Here is a 17266-nt window from a genome sequence, read left to right as displayed (position 1 = left end):
TAAAGAAATTAAATTTTGGGGATACATTTATATTAGAGCGTAGGTGCTCACTAAGGGAAGATTTTTGGATATTCTGTCGCTAACGGGGTGAAAAGCGGGGTGAAATTAAAAAAAAAAAAAAGATATCTATATCTCAAAAACTTAAAAGTTTACAGATGTAAAAAAATGGTATTTGGAATTTCCTTTAAAAATAAAGAAACATGTATATTATTTGTTTTTGGAAAATCCAGTTGGGGGGAGGGGGGGTTGAAAAAAGGGGGGAAAAGGGGTTGAACATCTTTTATGAGAAGCCTTATATCTCAAAAACTCAAAATGTTACAGTCGTGATAATTCGTATTTGGAAACACTTTCTAAGAAATGTGTAGAGTTTGTTTTGGAAAATTCACTCACAGTAAGTGGGGAGTGTGAAAGGAAGTGAAAAAAGTGGAATTCTTTTTCTGGAGAAACTTATATCTCAAAACTGAAGGTTACAGATGTGGAAATTGGTATTTGGAATCTCCATTAAAAATAAAGAAACACACAATTTTTGAGCGGGGGAAACCAACTAAACGGGCAGGGGGAGAAGGGGAGGTAGAGTGAAAAAGGTTGATGATGATGCTTGTTGTTTAAAGGGGCCTAACATCGAGGTCATTGGCCCCTAATGGTACAAAATGAAATAATAAAAACTTCATATTCATCCACTGACCAAAATGAAATAAAAAATGTCATGAAGAATGAAGGGATGGACATGAACCCTACCAAAAACAAACAACAAACAAACAAAAACAGTGGATCAGACACAAAAAATATCGTGAATAATAGTACTACCGACCAAGGGACCACTTATAAAGCACAATGATGCTTGATGTCAATAGGGGTGCAAAATCCATGACTAAGGCCCCACAGAATGGTACATGTCGCGAGTAAAGTAGAACCATGGTATTTGTCATTTTGGGATACTAATCAAAAGTAGCGAAGACTCACGGTGTTCCACACAAGATGGTACTACTCACAAGTATTGTACTTCGTACAGGTAACGCAGACCTATGGTGTTCCTCACACAATGGCGCCACTCAGAGCCAACGCAAACCAATGAGTTTCCTCACCTAGGTGTACTAGTCATGGGTGCCGGTCCCACGGGCCCCGTGGTTTTCCTCACATAGTGGATACTAATCACAGGCAACGCAGACCCACGGTGTCGCTCATATAGTGGTACAACTCACAGGCAACGCCCAGACCCGCGGTGTTGCTCACATGGGTATGACGCGCGGGTACTGGAAACTCCCCGGCCAGGCTGCTACTAATCACAAACCCATTTCGTACCGAATTTAGTGGTACAACTCGCAAGTACAGGCAACCCATGGTGTTCCCCGCGTGAAGGTACAAATCAAAAGTGGTTTCATGGTTCTAATTCAATCATCCCTTGGTCGCCCCTTTTAGTCGCCACCCACGACAGGCAGGGGATACCGTGGGTGTATTATTCGTCTGCGTCCCCCAGCCACAGGGGGTAAGGAGAGAGAGAAAAGAAGAAGAAAGAAGGGATCCGTCACTTTGAAAGATGAAGTAACAGACGAAGAAAGGCAAGGGCCACGAAGGGCGTGAAATGAAAGACTTCCTAGGCTTTGAATGCTCTAATACCGTCGGGGTCGGAAAAGAACAAGAGTTGACCAAGGGAGATCGGACAGGATAGACGAAAGTGAGGAGCCTGGCACAAGTAAGTGGAAGCAATGTCAAGACTCAGCTAAGGGCCCTGTGGTCGCCAATCCACACTCCCAAGTTGAGAGCCCCTTGGGCCCCTGTTAGTCGCCTCTTACGACAGGCAGGGGATACCGCGGGTGTATTCTGCATGAGCGTCCCCCACCCGCAGGGGGTGAGTGAAAAAGGAGTTGAATTCTTTTCAAGAGGATACTTGTATCTCAAAAACTGAAGATGTTACAGACATAAAATTTGGATTTGGAGTTTTGTTTCAAAGTAAAGAAACACACAATCTTTTGTCTTAGGAAAATCCACTTAAGGAGGTGTATTAATTGAAAAATTACTTGATTCTTTGTATGAGGATACTTATATCTCAAAAACTAAAGATGTTACAGATGTGAAAATTAGTATTTGGAATCTCCTTTAAAAATAAAGAAACTTGCATTTTGGGGGGGAAATCAACTTAGGGGCAAGGGCAGTGAATAAGGAGTTTAATTCCTTTTTATGAGGATATATTTATATCTCAAAACTGAAGATGTAACAGTTATGAATAATATGCATTTGGAATCTCCTTTATAAATAAACAAGTATTTTAGGTTTTCGGAACATTCACTTAAGGGGGGAGGATGAAAGGAAGTGAATTTTTTTTTTTTTTTTTGCTATTTGCTTTACGTCGCACCGACAGGTCTTTGGTGATGATGGGATAGGAAAGGCCTAGGAATGGGAAGGAAGCAGCCGTGGCCTTAATTAAGGTACAGCCCCAGTATTTGCCTGGTGTGAAAATGGGAAACCATGGAAAAACATCTTCAGGGCTGCCGAGAGTGGGTAGTGAAAAAATTTATTCTTTTTATGGAGATACTTATATCTCAAAAAACTAAAGATGTTTAAACGTGATTGTATTTGAATTACTTTTATGAGGATACTTATATCTCAAAAAATTGAAGCTGTTACAGACGTGGAAGTTGGTATTTTGAATTATCTTTCAAAATAGAGAAACACGTATTTTTTGTTTTCAGAAAGTCCATTTAAGGTGGGAGAGGGGTGGAAAAAAGTGAAGAAGAAGTTTAATTACTTTTATGAGTATACATTTATCTCAAAAACTGAAGGTGTTACAGATGTACAGACATGAATAAACTGGTATTTGGAATCTCCTTTAAAAACAATGAAACACGTTTTTTTCTTTCAGAAAATTCAATTAAGGGGCTGAAAAGAATTGGAAAAGCGGGTGAATTTAAAAATGAGTACTGGTATATCTATGTCAAAAACTTAACATGTTAGAGACAAGAAACTTGGTAATTGGAAAGTTCTTAAAAAATACAAGAACACGTACCTTTTTGTTTTAGGAGAAGGCACTTAACGGGGGTGAAAAGAAATGAAAAATAGTTTAATTATTTTTTATGATGATACTTATATCTTAGAAACTGAAGATGTTAAAGACATGAACATTGGTATTTGGAATATCCTTTAAAAATAAAGAAACATGTATTTTTGTTTTCAGAAAATACACTTAGATGGGAGTGGGGGAAGGACTGATCAACGGGTTGAATTCTTTTTATTATGGGAATACTTATGTACATCTCAAACACTGAAGATGTCACAGATGTGGCAATAGGTATTTGGAATATCCTTTTAAAAATAAACATGTATTTATTTTTCCGACTTGAGAGAAGACTGTTTCTCACATGTACAGTTCTATGTCGCATGGACGTCTTAGTTTTACACTATAAAATTGAGGATAATTATGTCCACCTTTCCAATACAAATACAATGTGACGTCATTAACACATCACAAATTTATTACCTTAAAAAAAATTGGGACCGGTTTCGGCATTATTTGTATGCCATCATCAGCCATAGGAAACTTTGTGACAAGGCTTAAGTACATATTAACATGACATAGAACATAAAAATATATCAAAATTGACCATATTCTTACATAACTATAAAAAAAAATTTTGGTGTAGTCTTTAAAACTTAAGATTAAAATTGGTAGCATATTATATGCAACATATTATGACTTATTACTTCTATACAATTTTTGACTAAAGTTAAAAGCTTTGTCAGGTTCTTTAAATATTACAAAATGCTGATTAAGCATCCAGTTAAAAAAAAATTTTCAATCTTTGAAAATTTTTATAACTACTAAGCATTTAAAGGCAATTGTGCATTTTGGTCAAAAATATCTAAAAATGACATGTATTAAAATGAGTTCACCTATTATCAAATTGGAAACAGTAACCTATTTGTACTAGGAGTAGAGATATGTTACAATGTAAGTCTTTGGTAACTCAATGTCTTGCGTTAATGCAGTTTGGTTATTTAACAACAAAACAAGTAGAATGATAAGTTCGGCTGATATTATTTTAGACTTTAAACCGGGCGAGTTGGCCGTGCGCGTAGAGGCGCGCGGCTGTGAGCTTGCATCCGGGAGATAGTAGGTTCGAATCCCACTATCGGCAGCCCTGAAGATGGTTTTCCGTGGTTTCCCATTTTCACACCAGGCAAATGCTGGGGCTGTACCTTAATTAAGGCTACGGCCACTTCCTTCCAACTCCTAGGCCTTTCCTATCCCATCGTCGCCATAAGACCTATCTGTGTCGGTGCGACGTAAAGCCCCTAGCAAAAAAAAAAAAATTTAGACTTTAAAACATATTTGTCCATTATAGAGGTCCCTTGAAGTAAAGATTTTTAGTGGGCAAAACAGTTCCTTTTAGAATTGATTACAGGTTCACTCTGCTTTGGGGTTTGAATATAATGAAATTCTTATTTCATTATATAATGTTGTTGTGCAATATTCATATACATAATGTTCCGTCTTTGCTAGTGTTCTTAAAATATAGATCGACTTAACAGGAGTGGACTGGTGAACCAGAATTTCTTGGAGCATTACATTCAAGGTCTTTGAGGTTCTAGAAATATCTCGATTCAAGACGGACCTAGAAGAAAGATATGTATACTACGTATTAGCATAAAAATAACAAAGTTTGAGAAGGCACTATTTCTATTTAAATAGAAACTCACCCCAAGCACTACGTTGTCGAGAATAAAGCCAGAGAGGAACTGTCTACTGGAAAGCAGATAACAGACTACGAATACTAGAAGAGGGGCGGAGCATATGATGTAGGGGAAGGGGGATCGCGGTAATGCGAGGTCATTGGTCGGGAGGGTGTGGATTGCGGAGGGGATGGTAGATGAGCATATTGCCCACCATTTTATGTACTGGTTGATTTATTGGTCTTTTTAGATTGTTGATAACTGAAATGAGCGTGTCAAACAATATAGTGAGTTTTTCGGATACCTCATTCAGATTATAATTAGGGTTAAAATACTGGTCCAATGATATGAAACATTGTTCCGTTATATCAAGTAAGGGCCCTTTTCCCAATATTCTACGACGTCAATGTCATGATTGATGTCATGAAAACTATGTTTATAGTCATTTATGTGTTGTCCTATAGCTGAAAATCTCCTATATTTAATGGCGTTGACGTGCTCAATATACCTAACCTTAAAGGATCTCCCTGTTTATCCAAGGTATGTTAGATATGAAGCCAAGAAACAATTAAACAGAATTCTAAATGCACCGGTTTACACTACTAATTCAACGCAACACGAGAACCGAAAAAAAGATCCTACAGCTTAAGAATAAGATTAAAGACACAAAAACCATCATCACCAAAGCAGACAAAGGAAACACCACTGTTATAATGGAAAAAACTGATTATATAACCAAAACAAAAAAAAATTTTTTACAGACAGTTCTTTTAAAATAATATAAAAAGAACCAACTAAATCCATTCAAAAACAGCTAAAACAGATACTAAAAAACATAACCTTCCTGTTGACTGACAGCGAGAAAAACAAACTGATCAATATGAACCCTGGTCTCCCCACGGTCAAAGCCCAACCAAAAATCTATAAGGAAGGAGTACCGATACGTCCCACAGTAAATTTTAGACCGAGCCCTCTTTACAAGACAGCGCAATTTATACAACAATTTCTTAGAAAACACTATACTTTTCAAGCAAACAAATCCGTGATTAACACTCTAGAATTAGTTAAAAAACTAGACAACTTTAAAATGCAACCCCATTATACTATGCAATAATTTGGTATCATCAACATGTATGCAAACATAAAACCAGAAAAAGTACTGCCAATTATTTCCAAAAACCTACGTACCCACAGCAAGCTCAGTCAATTAGAAATAGCAGATTTTATAACCATCCTTAAACTGTTAGTTAGTAGCAATTACTTCACATTCGACAAAGTGATATACAAACAAGATGGGCTGGCCATGGGGTCACCAGCATCTGGCATTTTGGCTGATATATATCTGGATTTCCTTGAACATATTAGAATAGAAGATGATAAGAAATTTAATAACATTCTCTTATGGGCCAGATTCGTTGAAAATTTTTATAACTGGATGCTTAATCAGCATTTTGTAATATTCAAAGAACCTTTGAAGCTTTGACTTTAGTCAAAAATTGTATAGAAGTAATAAGTCATAATATGTTGCATATAATATGTTACCAATTTTAATCTTAAGTTTTAAAGACTAGGCCTACACCAAATTTTTTTTAATAGTTATGTAAGAATATGGTCAATTTTGATATATTTTTATGTTGTATGCAATGTTAATATGTACTTAAGGCTTGTCACAAAGTTTCCTATGGCTGATGATGGCATACAAATAATGCCGAAACCGGTCCCAATTTTTTTAAAGGTAATAAATACGTGATGTGTTAATGACGTCACATTGTATTTGTATTGAAAAGGTGGACATAATTATCCTCAATTTTATAGTGTAAATCTAGATTCAATACGGACCAAAATGAAGTTCTTAACTTTAAATGGATGTCTTAGTCCTAAAAGGTAACACTACAAACATGGTTTACAAAGAATTTCTGGGGTAAATGAAACCCAATTTTTGGGTGAGTTTTTATACTTTAGGAATTTTCAGATAATGTCTTAGTACAATGCTGAGGAACAATTACTTTGATCAAATTACGAAATCCATGCAAGCGAAGCCCGCGGGTAATTACTAGTTGAAAAATATAATTTATAACAAAAAATCTGATAAAAGGACAAAATATAATCTGGTCTAAAAATAACTGGCTTTCATTTTTATATGATCTATCATACTTCTCTATTATCTTCATCAATACTCTAGTATTAAACATCATCTTACACAAACAGATCATAAAATATCTTTTCAATATAATCTCTACTTGTTCTTCATCCTTTAAATGTTCACCTAGGTGATACAGACTGTTGTATGTCCGGCGCTCCCTTCTCGCTCCGCCAGCCAGCTACACGCGCGCCAGTGTGTCATTCTTCTAGCCTCGACGCGCAGCCCTCAGTGCGCGTGCCTGGACCGTCGTGTGTGTACTATAAAGAGGAACTCCCAGCCTGTCCAGATGCCCACTTGCCCCGGTGTCCAGCTCCAGAATACACCCTACGTCGAGCACGGAGGCTACTCCTCTTGAAAATGTGCTTCGGCCAGGTGGACTGAATTTCTGGCAGTACGAGGTCTCACCTCTGGTCACCGCTCCTCTTGCCTATTCCGCTGCCCATGTCCAGTCATACTATTACATACCGTTATATTTCCCTAATTAATGCAAGCTCCCTTGGTTTCGCTAAGTAAGAATTCTTCCAACATTGAACTTGCTTTTATGAACTCAGCAAGGAAGGACTTTCCAAAACATTTATGTCAGTACTTCTGATAGTTTTCGACTATCAACTTTTCATATCACAAGGACTATCTTTTCGAGATAGTAGTGGATGTAAATACTGCAAACTTGTATATAGTGTACAAAAGATAGACTCTTTCTCAAGATTCCTAATTCATTTTGCTTCAAGTTAGATTTCAGTTTTATTTGTGTAAATAGTGTATTTTGCATTTGAAGCGAATAAAGAAGTTGTGTTTTGTAAATCTCAACCTTGGTTACAACACAGACCAAATTATTAATCAATCAGTTGCTCAAAGATGAGATGATGATGACTGTTGTTTAAATATGCCTAACAGCTAGGTCATCCGTCCCTAATGGTATAAGGTGCAACGGTATGAAAAGATAATTAAAACTTCAAATTATATCCACTGACTAAAATATAAAATGAATGATCAAAAAATGATCATGAATACAAAACAATCAGTGGATCTAATTCACAATACCTTCTTTTCTGAGATGATGCTTGTTATAAATAGAGGTCATAAATCAAGGCGCCTCATAACAGTACTAACCACTGGTAAAGCAGACCATGTTGTTCCTACTATAGTGGTACTAATCACAGGTAACGTACACTCATAGTGTTTCTCGCATGGTGCTCGCAGGGAATGCAGACCCACGGCATATCACACATTATGGTACCCAATAGAGACCCATGCTGTTCCGTACATAAAGGTGCCACTCGCAAGCAACGCAGACCGAAGGTGTTCCTCACATACTGGGACCAACCACGGGCACCAATATTCACGCAGTGTTCCTCACATAGTGGAACTAATCACGGGCCACGTATACTCTCGTGCCACTCACCTGGTGACAAGGGTACTATCCTGGGTAACGTAGATACATGATGTTCCCCACATGGTGGTACTAATCACAAGTGACGTGACTTACGGTGTTCCTCACGTAATGTCACTAATCACAAGCAGTCTCATGATTCGAATTTCATCATCTCTTGATCGCCCCTTTTAGTCTGCTCTTACGACAGGCATTCGTGGGTGCACTCTCCCTCTGCATCCCCCACCCCCAGGGAGTGCTGAAATTTGGTTGAATTGAGGGGAATGATTATACACTGCAGATAAAGATCCACTTTTTAAGGATATTAGAGATCTTCAAACCTTTTTTTTTCTCTTTTTCCTTTTCTTTCCTAAAGGATTATATGCTAGTTTATATAATGGCTCTTCATCTGTAATACTTTCATTTAAACTCATATAAAAACTATTTTTTTGTCAAAATATATTTCTAAATTTTCTAAAACATTTATGAATTTACCTTTTTGGGGTCAAATGCATTAATGAGACTAAACAAATGAAAACTGTTACATTGTTTTATTCAATGATGATGTAAACCATAATTTTTTTGGCAAGCTGTTTTACGTTGCACCGACATAGACAGGTCTTATAGCGACGATGGGATAGGAAAGGCTTAGAAGTGGGAAGAAAGCAGCCATGGCCTTAATTAGGTACAGTCCCAGCATTTGCCTGGTGTGAAAATGGCAAACCATGGAAAACCATCATCAGGCTGCCGACAGTGGGGCTTGAGCCCACTATCTCCCGGATGCAAGCTCACAGCTGCGCGCCCCTATCCGGACGGCTAACTCGCCCGGTAAAAATCATCATATAAAAGCTCTCTTTTAAAGTTACACTATGACAGACGAAAGAAGTTTACATCATCACTGAGGAAAAGAATGTATGTTTTTCTCTAAACATGTACAACGCCTTTCATGAATAAATGATTTATAAAGTGTATTGACTCGGTGGATCTTTCCAGCATCCTATTTTAAATAGTGTTTAATGAGATTATACACGTCAATGCAGGAATAAATGGCACCTACAGCGCGTTTCTCTCATTAGTTGGCCAGGAGGCACGCCCAGCGTATTTGCCTCCCGTTGACTCATCACTCGCCATGTCCGACTCATTGGCTGAATGGTCAGCGTACTGGCCATCGGTTCAGAGGGTCCCGGATTCGATTCCCGGCCGGTTCGGGGATTTTAACCTTCATTGGTTAATTTAAATGGCTTGGGGGCTGGGTGTTGGTGGTGTCTCCAACATCCCTGCAACTCACACGCCACACAAAACACTATCCTCCACCACAATAACATGCAGTTACCTACACATGGTAGATGCCACCCACCCTCGTCGGAGGGTCTGCCTTACAAGGGCTGCACTCGGCTAGAAATAGCCACACAAATTTATTATTATTATTATTATTATCACTCGCCATTCTGCGGCATAGCAACAAGGACAGCACTTTGCTTACTACATAATTTTTTTTCCTCTAGTGGCTTCACGTCGCACCGACACGGACAGGTCTTATGGCGACGATGGGATAGGAAAGGGCTAGGAGTGGGAAGGAAGCAGCCGTGGCCTTAATTAATGATTTGCCTAGTGCGAAAATGGGAAACCACGAAAAACCTCTTCAGGGCTGCCGACAGTGGGGTTCGAACCCACTCTTTCCCGGATGCAAGCTCACAGCTGCGCGACCCTAACTGCACGGCCAACTCGCCCAGCGCTTACTTTATCAGTGCATGACCTGAGAAAACAATTAAAATTAAGACTTAAGAAAAGAAAATGAGCTCGTACCTTATGACAGGAGATGTTGAAAATGTTCTCCTCCTGCATCCACACATTTCTGGCATTGTCTTAGGAAACTCTGATTCACACGCACTAGTTAGTCTTTTGTAATTGAGCGGATATGTTCTTTTAGTTTGTCCAACGTGTGGGGGTTTCTTGCATACACTGTATTTTTTAAGCTACCCCATAAATAAGCCACAAAAAGTTAAATCTGGCAACCGTGATGTCCATACATACGTACTAATAACACGATTTTCAAACATTTCCTTAATTAAGTTTAATGTGTCATTAGCTGTATTCGCAGTGGCAGTCTTGCTGAAAAAATCCATTTTGACAGTCAGTGTCAATCAGCTGGTCCAAAAATGGTTCGCGTATATATCCCTGTATCTTTGTGCATTAATTGTGCCCTGAAAAAAGATAGATCCTATAATTTTGTATCTATTCACTGCGCACCATACTCTGATACATTTGTCATGTACTGAAATTTTGTATATGCGATGTGGGTTTCCTGTACTCCAATATCTGTTATTCTGCACTGAAACATATCCATGTAAATGGAACCGTGCTTTGTCACAGAAAAATATTAAGCATGGATCAATGATCTCATCATGAATGTTTTGCAACATCCAATTACAAAAACGTACCTGCTTATCATGATCATGTAGATGCAGTTTGTGTACTACAGTTAGCTTGTATGGTTTCAATTTTTACATTTTCATAGCCCACAATGCTGAGCTCTTCGAAACACCCGTTTCTTGTCCAAGTCATCTTAGGGATTTTGTAGGCTCATGTTCTAATCTCTCTGTGATTTGATTTAGTTTTTCCTTATTAAATACACCTTTTTTAACACTTCACTTCTTATCGAGTAAACAACCAGTTCCTCTCAATTTGTTTATGAGTTTCCGCATGGTCTCTATGTGGAGGGCGTACACATGGAAATCGTGTTACAAATTGCCTAACGACTTCCCTGCAAGACTCTGTTTTCACATAATTATCATACATAAATACCCTTTCCTCTACCGGTACACACGTGGCGGCATTATCAGAATTATACCCTGAAGAAACACTTCAAAACTTCAGAACAGTTGGAGCGACAGATCAACACTTATTATATGTTCTAAGCATGGAACTGCGAAGTGCAGATATTCCCGTGCTGTCACTCTGCAGTGTAACGGGAAGTGATGAGTCAATGGGAGGCAGATAAGCTGGGCGCGCCTGTCACCCAACCATTCAGAGAAACTCACTGTATCATGGTAAAATTTATCAACAGGCAATGGCATGTCATTACAGTGCATGTGTTTAAGTAGAATTATGCAATTATGAACATTTTTTGTAAAAGATTACAATTAAATTAACAAGCAACAGTTTTATTTTCAACCATCTCAAAATGTAGGCCTACTTTACTGAATTCTAAGCTATTTAATAAATAAATAAAAATGCTTTAGTCTCTTCTGTCATCCCTACAAGTTTGAGTATTGAATTTTGATATACGCTATATAAATATGCTCTCAAATTAAGGTGTACTGATTGTATTCTAATCTGCAAGACACTTATACAAAACCATGTTAGCTGGTTAGACAGTTCCAGATGTGTAGCAGTTAGCTTAGGCTACATTTGAGAGATAATGGGTTCGAACCCCACAGTTGGCAGTCCTCAACATGGTTTCCATTTTCACACCACACGGTAACTTAATTCAGGCCTTGGTTGGATCCTCCCTAGTTCTAGTTCTATCCTATCTTATTGCTGCTGCAAGATCAATCTAATTTAATCCGATGGAAAACAAATAATCCTCATCATCACACTTTTATAAGTTACAAGACTGTACAATTATATTACCAGACACAAGTGCAGTTGATATGAACTAAGGACTGAAAATGGTCAAATTTGTTGAAACAAATATTTATCGAGGTTAATACTTTTTCATTCAACAACTTCAAAATGAACAGAAGTAGTTAGTATCCATGTTTAGATGCTTCCATATTCAAACTTGCAACAACCTTTCCCCTATCCACTGAACTCTTTTACTATCTTAGAGGTTTGTAGTATCATTCTGCCTAATCATCCATAACAGAGCAGGAAAGCACTTCCCTAATTTGTACTTAACAGCCTTTCCCTAATACGTACTTAACAGAAGTTTTACTCTAAAAGTGAACTTCAACATAACGTTTACCACGACAATATCTCCACTACTGAACTCACATTCTTGAAAATGACCATGTATATAACTAACCTATTCCAGATACAAAAATTATCCAGAAACTAAGTATGGATTTCAAATAATTTTAATGCAGTGCTATAGTCATGACTGTGCACACGTTTGCTGGATTCTTTTATCATCTGGCAATGCATGAATGACATTTGCAAATAATCAAACTATGTTGTGTATTTGACTGGTTGTTCGCATAGAGGGGTACTGATGAGTATCTAGCTAGTTGCTTTACGTCCCACCGTCACAGATAGGTCTTATGGCGACGATGGGACAAGGAAGGGCTGGGAGTGGGAAGGAAGCAGCCGTGGCCTTAATTAAGGCGCAGCCCCAGCATTTGCGTAGTGTGAAAATGCGAAACCACGGAAAACCATCTTCAGGGCTGCCGACAGTGGGGTTCGAACATACTATCTCCCGGATACTGGCCGGACTTAAGCGACTGCAGCTATCGAGCTCGGTCTGATGAGTATCCACAACAACACTAACGAGCTTTTACCTAAGACATTTCCATTCAAATACGCCTCATTCCTTCAGCTGTCTGTGTAGCAATCAGTTCACATTAGTTTACAGTACACTGTGTGCATCTAGCAGTATGTTTGTATATCTGATCAGGTTCATACCAAATTACCTCCTAATGGGGCGGAAGCAGGAAAGTGGAATTGAAAAAATGTGCTGTAATTGAAGCTCTGCATCAGGAAGGCTATTCTAGTAGGACAAAAGCAACAAAAGTTGGCATAGGTCAATCTACAGTGGTGTAGACCTATACAATGCAGCGGTTCAAGCAAACTCATGCCAATGCAAGTGTTTCACAATCCGGAAGACCCTGAGTAACAGCATAAAGGGAAAATCAGTTCATATGTGTATAGAGTAAACATCAGAGGACTCATACTGTACCTGAAATTCTCAAGGAAGTAAATAGTATGCGAGCAGCTCCAATCTCTAACAGTGCAAGGCCGTCTTGGTGAATAAGGTATAAAAGGGGGCATAGCGGCCAATAAACCTTTATTACACAAACAAAATAATGATGATGATGATGATGCTTGTTGTTTAACGGGGCCTAACATCGAGGTCATCGACCCTAATGGTACGAAATGAAATGTCAACAAAAAGTTCAAAATCATCCACAGACCAAAAAAATAAAGTCGTGGAGAATGAATGGATGGACATGAACCCAAAAAAACAAAACAAAAAAAAACCCCAGTGGATCAGACTCAAAAAAGATCATTAATAAGAGTATTACTGACCGAGGGACCACTTATAAAGCACAATCCCGAATCGAGGATGCTTAATGTCTGAAGGGGTCCAAAAACCAGGTCTAAGGCCCCTCAGAATGGTACTTATCGCTATTAAAGTAGAACCATGGTATTTGTCATGTTGGGGTACTAATCAAAAGTAGCGAAGACTCACGGTGGTCCACACATGATGGTACTACTCACAAGTATTGTACGTCGTACAGGTAACACAGACCTATGGTGTATCTTACACAATGGCGCCACTCATAGCCAACGCAAACCGATGAGATTCCTCACCTAGGTGTACTAGTCACTGGTGCCAGTATTCCCGTGGTGTTCCTCACATAGTGGGTACTAATCACAGGCAACGCTGACCCACGCTGTCGCTCATATAGTGGTACAACTCACAGGCAACGCCCAGACCTGCGGTGTTGCTCACATGGGTACGACTCACGGGTACTGGAAAACCCATACTGATTCACCACCCCCCTGTTGCTACTAAACACAAACCTATTTCGTACCTAATATAGTGGTACTACGCGCAAGTAAAGGCAACCCATGGTGTTACCCACGTGGTGGTGCTAATCACACGGAGTTTCATGGTTCTAATATAATCATCCCTTAGTCGCCCCTTTTAGTCGTCTCTTAAGACAGGCAGGGGATACCGGGGGTTTATTCTTCGTCTGCGTCCCCCATCCACAGGGAGGTTGTGTGTTTTGTCTGCAAGAGGTATTTTATTTTCCTCAAGTCCGCCGGCAAGCCGGTTAGGACCCCCCTATCTGCCACCTGGGACGCGCCATGTGGGAGTATCACCTCTTTCCCTGTTACGCCAGCGTAGTAGGTTCGTGGAAACCATCTATGAAAGAACCACGCAGCAGAAGTTAACTAACATAGCAATTGATCCATCGTTACAGGCCTAAGCACGAGAATCCATTGGCACAAACAAGAATGGAGGGAACTTTTTAAATCTGTGCTAGAGAACATAGGTAATTAAGTTGGAGCGCCATCTCAAATAGCATATTCAAAGAATTTTAAATGGCAATCTACAATGTGTTCATCTCATAAAATAAACTGCTGATCATATGAACTATCTAGTTGCTTTAATGACTATGCAAGGGATATCACAGTTAGGCTATATCCTAACCTCAACTCGTAATGATGATGATAATAATCATGATCCTTGTTGTTTTAAAGGGGCCTAACATCTAAGGTCATCGGCCCCGTACCTAAACTCGTAAGTATATTAACTGACGTGTGTTGTTAAACGATCCTGTAACATTTCCCACAGAAATTCTTACTCCCATCAAATTATGATTAACGGAGCACAAAAATTAAACTGCTAATTGAAAACAAAATCTAGAGCTCTAGATAATTAAATTCTCACTCTATGATGAAGAAAACAACAAGTGTCGATGAAACAGTTATCATGAAGCAATAGTATGATAAATGACTATTAATACTTACGTATTCAGGTGTTCACGTAACTCAAATCTCAGGCCAACAATTAGGTTATGGTTATGCTACATCACAAAACGTAGTTAAGACTGTCAACAAGCAAATTAGCCTTTCCGAAGAACTTGAATACATAACTAGATAACATTTTTGACTTGGAGAGATGCACATTTTTAACGTTATAAGAACAGTTACAACTGTCAAACGTAAAATGTATTAAAAATAGTTCACCCACAAGGAAAATGTAGGGTCTTCCAGGTTTCGAAAAACGTGCATAGGATTATTGGGAACTGTGCTGTATTCACAAATAAATTCAATTTCGTGCAAAAAATCGTCATGAATGAACACAAACCTTAACCTTAACCTATAGACCAGTAGGTGAAAAGAAGAGTTTACACTGCTTTCATATTTCACCGGGTCAGTAATTGGCAGCAATGAGTAGTAGATGACGGCAATGATCCATAGGTTGGCAGTATGAAAGAGAATACATACATGCGTATGATTAACCAGGTTAGCCAATTCCCGCTAACTCAAGTTCACCAGCAGTATCAGTCTCATTTACTCATTGGTGTAGTGCGGCTGGTGTGCGAGGAGTAGTGTATTCGTGTTGTTTCTCGAACAGTTTTTTCTTCTTTTTTTTTCTACAGAAGTCGTCTTTGAAGCTCACCCCCCCCCCCCCCAGATGGACAATTCCACAACCACCTATAACACAACTTCATCGAGGGACACCTGCTACAAAGCCTTTGGAAGGAGTCTGACCGGAGGAAAATGCTGGAATAATTGACTGTCGACGGGGACCGAACTCCATCTAAAACTTGAGTACCTTTTAATTTAATTTATCTGTCTCACCTTTTGTACAACTAGAGGTCTTTCTTCTTTAAGTCGTAGATCTATTAGTTTGTTGTAGTTAGAAACATTTCATTTTTCCACTTCTTAAGGTGTCGTGGTAGACTAGGTACATGTGAATGAAATTTTGAATCTGTTAGAGTAGACATGTAGGTTGTCTTTGAATGATTTCCCATGCTTAGGAGCTTAATATTTAAAAATCACTGACCACATGATAAAACTGCTTCCCTAGTAATGTTGAAAGTTATTGGACTGAAATTTACGTGTACATGTTGAGTGAATAGGGTCGAACCTACTGTCTTTCAAGATCACTTGCTGTATTTATAATGAAGTCATCTAATTTTATGATATTCCACGAGGATCAGTGGATGTAATAATCACTTAAATAATAATACTATTGACTAAAGATCGGGTAAAACAGAATTAAACGCTCGTGAGCCATAAATTTACAGTAGAGTCCTTATATGTGAGATTGAATTTGCGCTGTTCATGAAGGGTCTGGAATATGACCAATCCTGAGGGATATTTGTTGTATAATTGAGCGATTGATGATTTAATGATGATATTTGACTTATTCTTGTGTATTGGGAGCGCAAGACAGATTATGATATTGGAGTACGTGTTGCGAGTGTATTTCACAGGTAGGGAATAAAAATAATACGATTAAGGCTCACGCTCGCGATAGTTTCAACCTGTAGCCCAAGCGATGGTATTGCTTATGGATTTTACTAGAATCTTCCATTATAATTTCAAGAGTTAGATGAACTCACATCGATATGTGAAATGTGTTTCTACCAAGTGATACCCATGACTTCGATCACTAGTCACCATTAATGAAGAATAATTTCAGTACACAGATTATTTCTGCTAGATATTACGTGACCTGACCACTCGTAAAAATCATGAATGAACTTGCCAAAACAGGATTCGATATAAATAATGTACATAAAATACGTGTTTCCTAGAGTGAATGTGTGTGTATATGTAAATACGTATATTTCTCTTGTATCATGTTGTTCCAATTTAATTTGATCTGGTCGTGCACTTGCTGCGACGCAGATTACATTCATCGTTGTGTGCTGCCTTAAGAAGGAATTTTCATGCCCTTAAGGGAAAATTTGATCAACTTAAGTCCAGGAAGACGAGAAAAGGATTCATTTTTTTTCATTAGCGAGATTTAAAAGGAAAGATCATCTCGTTATCTTACGAAGGCACTCGATTTGTAAATAAAATGTATTTAACTAGCTCACACGTGGATAACGTAAATTTCTGACACATTTATAGTTGATGATGATGCTTGTTGTTTAAAGGGGCTTAACATCGAGGTCATCGGCCCCTAATGGTACGAAATGAAATAACAAAAACTTCAGATACATCCACTGACCAAAATGAAATAAAAAATGTCATGAAGAATGTAGGGATGGACATGAACCCTACCAAAAACAAACAACAAACAAACAAACAAAAACAGTGGATCAGACAAAAAAATATCGTGAATAATAGTACTACCGACCAAGGGACCACTTATAAAGCACAATGATGCTTGATGTCAA

General features: G+C 38.5%; 1 protein-coding gene across 3 annotated transcripts in view; it reads right to left on the bottom strand.

Annotated features, from left to right (window-relative positions):
* LOC136872433 (uncharacterized) overlaps nucleotides 1–15295 on the bottom strand; it is a 383991-nt gene extending 368696 nt beyond the window's left edge. For 2 of the 3 annotated variants that reach the window (XM_067146249.2, XM_067146251.2), the window contains exon 1: nucleotides 14880–15287. The gene's annotated coding sequence lies outside the window, so the exon portion shown is untranslated. Of the gene's footprint in view, nucleotides 1–14879 lie in introns of all 3 variants that reach the window. The other variant, XM_067146250.2, reaches the window with a different exon arrangement.
* Nucleotides 15296–17266: the final 1971 nt, after the last annotated feature.

This window comes from Anabrus simplex, chromosome 4 (assembly GCF_040414725.1).
Source record: "Anabrus simplex isolate iqAnaSimp1 chromosome 4, ASM4041472v1, whole genome shotgun sequence".
NCBI lineage: Eukaryota > Metazoa > Arthropoda > Insecta > Orthoptera > Tettigoniidae > Anabrus > Anabrus simplex.
This window is presented reverse-complemented; position numbering and strand designations above follow the sequence as displayed.